Source organism: Quercus suber, unplaced genomic scaffold (assembly GCF_002906115.3).
Source record: "Quercus suber isolate HL8 unplaced genomic scaffold, Cork oak 2.0 scaffold_919, whole genome shotgun sequence".
NCBI lineage: Eukaryota > Viridiplantae > Streptophyta > Magnoliopsida > Fagales > Fagaceae > Quercus > Quercus suber.
This window is the reverse complement of record NW_027070342.1, coordinates 57373-61166: the sequence shown is the minus strand read 5'-3', so window position 1 is coordinate 61166 and position 3794 is coordinate 57373. Positions and strand designations below refer to the sequence as shown.

The 3794-nt window shown below is 27.9% G+C and overlaps 1 long non-coding RNA gene across 1 annotated transcript; it reads right to left on the bottom strand.

The window, feature by feature from the left end:
• Positions 1-2100: 2100 nt before the first annotated feature.
• Positions 2101-2826, bottom strand: LOC136065293 (uncharacterized). Its single transcript, XR_010626915.1, has 2 exons — positions 2514-2826; positions 2101-2320 (listed from the first exon to the last, which is right to left on the bottom strand). It is a non-coding gene; the product is annotated as an uncharacterized LOC136065293 (long non-coding RNA).
• Between the last annotated feature and the right edge of the window lie 968 nt (positions 2827-3794).

Below are 3794 nucleotides of genomic sequence, written 5' to 3'. Positions count from 1 at the left end.
TGACAAGGAATTTTTTTCACCTTTTTATTTTATTTTGGTTGGAAAAAAGAATAAAAAATAAAAACTCTCAAGGGGTGGGTGGAAAGATATGATTAGATGTGAAGTATTCAACTGTCGTATTCTAGGTTATCTCAAATAATGCAAAGTTCATGATGATAATACTTGTGATATAGACTAGTATTCACCATAAAACACTTTTCAAGAAGTTTAGGATTTCAAATGAGTTAGGTTTTTATTATTCCCATCATTTTAGAGGCCTTCTTAAAACTAGGGAATTTAATTTTTTTTTAAATTATAAAAAAATAATTATTAATTTAAAATTTTTGCCATCCTAAGCAATGACTTAAGTGGCCTTGCCCAAGGTCCAGCCCGGCTCATTGTGCCAATATTTTTTATTTTTTCACGTTGGAACTACATCCATATATTTTTTTTATAATATTCATAGCATTTTCACATCTTTGGTGAAAGCATATATCCTTTGCTTTTTTTTTTCTTTTCTCAAAGAAAATAAATAAAAATTTCCCACCTTTTATTTTAGTTGAAAAGTAATTTCCAGGGGGGTGGTGTAAGAATACAATGTACGTCAAAGTCTTCAACTCTACTCTAGTGGTCTATGTGCAAAGTTCATAGTACTAGTGATATAGACTAGCATTTACTATGAAACACTTTTCAAGAAAGCACTGGATATGAATTCATAAAAGGTAGTTGATCTGATGAGGCCTAAGTTCTCAGCATTTAGTTGAGTCCCAAGTCTTCAAAAAAGAGGGAAAAGTCAAGGGATGGCCTAACAATTGCCCCAAAAGTCTTTGGCTTTAATTTTCTTGAGTTTGGGTATTCTCGATTAATGCAAAGCTATTAGTATCAATAGACTAGTCATAAAGAAACATTTTCCAAGATAGCACTAGATATGAAATTAGGATTAGCAAGTAGCTACATTCAAACCAAATACTTGGCCTCTTGAGTGTTGGTCAACTTGGTCTTCTTGAGTAGGACGAAAGACAACAAATCACCGTATGTATGGAGAAATTCAGGAAAAGAAAAATTAGATTAGTTGGGAAGTTTTTGTTTTTAGGTGGTGGGTGGTGTTAGTTTTGTTCAATTAGATTTTAATGGGTGCTTTGGTTGCTGGGAGAAACAGAGAATAGCTCTCTTACAGCTCAAAGCTTCCATGATCAACTACAGATGAATATAATTTTACATCTTGGGACTCAAGCAAAAACATTATGAAATGATATTGAAATCAACAAAAAGTCAAATCTTTTGCGTACTTTTGTATGGAAAAGTTTAGGACTACATAATTTTTCACAACTTTTTACCACAACTGTAATGTGGCAGAGTGTGATTGGTAAAAAAAATTATGAGTTTATGTGTAAGTGATAGTTAACCATTCACAATCTGCCACGTCAGAGTTGTGACAAAAAAATTGTGGAATAATTTGTGGTCCTAGAACTACTCACCTTAGTAGTGAATGTAGCTTTCCTGCTTGTTGAATGGATTAGACAAAAACTAAGATAGAGAGCAAAAAGTGAATGAATTGGATAAAAACAAAAAAAAACAAAAAAAAAAAAATAAGTGTGTTATTTTTCTTCTATTTTCTTCTATTTTTGTTTATCACAAATTCAGGAATTAGGTAAATTCCTATAAAAGAGTGCAAAAATATTATGAAATCAACTAAAAATGAGGTGAGTTAAAAAAAAAAAAAATCAAATATCATTTAATATCATATTTAAATTTTATGTTGTAACTTTATTTTTTAATTTCATTTTTCTTGCTTTTTTATATACAAAATTACTAACTATGTTTCTAAATTTAAGTTTTTCTAACATCTACTTTTAAAATTTGAGCCGATTTTGTAGTATCATGTGGAAGCATTTCAATGTTTGATATATAAATCAGTGTTAATTTCCCTCTAAAATGAGTTNCAAAAAATACTTTTTTATTATGTGGAATAGTGCATTTGTGAAACGCCACTATAGACTCTACAAACGCCACTATAGCCAAAAAACACCAAAAAACTTTTTGATGACCAAAAATTAATTTTGGTATCCAGAATTTTATTTTTGACGTGAAAATTTTTTTTTTAATTCAATTAAGATGTAATTAAATTAATATTACAATTTTAATTAAATTAAAAGATACAAAACAAAATACAAACACATCCCAGCAACTCCAAATACAAACACTATGGCTATCCCAGGAAATTCAAAATAAAAACACAAACCCACCTAAAAAAATTCAAAATCAAACACAAAAAAAAAAAAAAAAAAAAAAAAAAAATAGCAACTCTACCCAACACATTCAGCCACCACAGACCAATAACCTGCAAAAAGAAATCATCAAATTGATTTTGAATTTTTCACTACTTGAGAAAGATATTATCACAACACTTGAGATCTCTAAACCTTAGAGACTCATGAAGCAAAGTTAACAGCAGACAAAGAATAGACCAAAACTATTATAAAAAAAGGAATAGACTTTACAAGCATTAAAATTTAAAAAAAAAAAATACTTACTTGCAACTATACAACCAATAGCATTCTTCCTTCAATCACAAATCCCATAATAGTAGCAACATTTACAAATTTGAACAAAATTAACTAGATGCAACTCCATCTTCAAATCCAAAACCCACTAGCATTAACACCACCACAAATAAAATAGGGGAAATAAAATCAAATAGGAGAGAAAGAGAAAAGAATAAATCCAGGTGTGTAGTGAAAGAAGAGTGAAAGAAGGAAAAAAAGAAACAGAAAAGAAGAGAAAGAAAGAAAGAAGTCTGATGAAGTGGAGATGAGGGAGCCAGAAAAAGAAAAGAAAAGAAATAAGAAGGCTGAAGAAGTTACGTAGTGGAGACAAGGATATAAGGTGAGTGGGGGTAGGTGGGGTTAGGTGGGTTTTGAATTTCGAATTTAAAATTTTTTTTTTAGTTCTTTTATATATATATATATATATATAAATGATATATACACAATATTCTTACAATAAATTTTAAGTGGCAAATTGTTACTAGTTGTTATTATTAGAAAAAAAAAAAAGTAATCTTAGTATTAAGTTCAAATTTGAACTAATAACAACTAACCACTTGTGATTTGTTGTAAAAATATTGTAAAAATGTTGTGGACGTAGCACCTCATATATATATATATATATATATATATATATATTTAAATAGAGAAATGACATGTTCACAACATTTTTGCGACAAATTTTAAGTGGCATATTGTTACTGATTGTTATTGTTGTGACAAAAAAGTAATCTTACTGTTTAGTTCAAATTTGAACTAATAAAAACTAACCATTTATAATTTGTTGTGAAAACGTTATAAAAATATTGTGAATGTAACACTTCTCATTTAAATATAAATATATAATAATATATACATTTAAAATATATATATATTAGCTGAACAATCAATTCGGATTTGAGTTTTTTGTTTTTTTATTTTTATTTTTTTATTTTTAGGAATAGTTTGGAATATGCCATAGAATATTCCTAGGATATTCTATGGCATATTCCTAGCTAGAATATATCACAGTTTTTTTTTTTTTTTTTTTTTTTTACGGATTGATTTTTTTTTTCTTTTTAAGAATAGTTTGAAATATATTATAGAATATTTTACAACAATATTTTTACAACAAATTTTAAATTGTGAGTTGTTATTGGTTCCTATTGTTGGGTTAAAAAAGTAATCTCAGTGCTAAATTCAAATTTAAACCAATAACAATTAACTACCCATGATTTGTTGTGAAAATATAGTGAATGAGGCACTTTTTTTTTCCCCTTAAAGAACCTA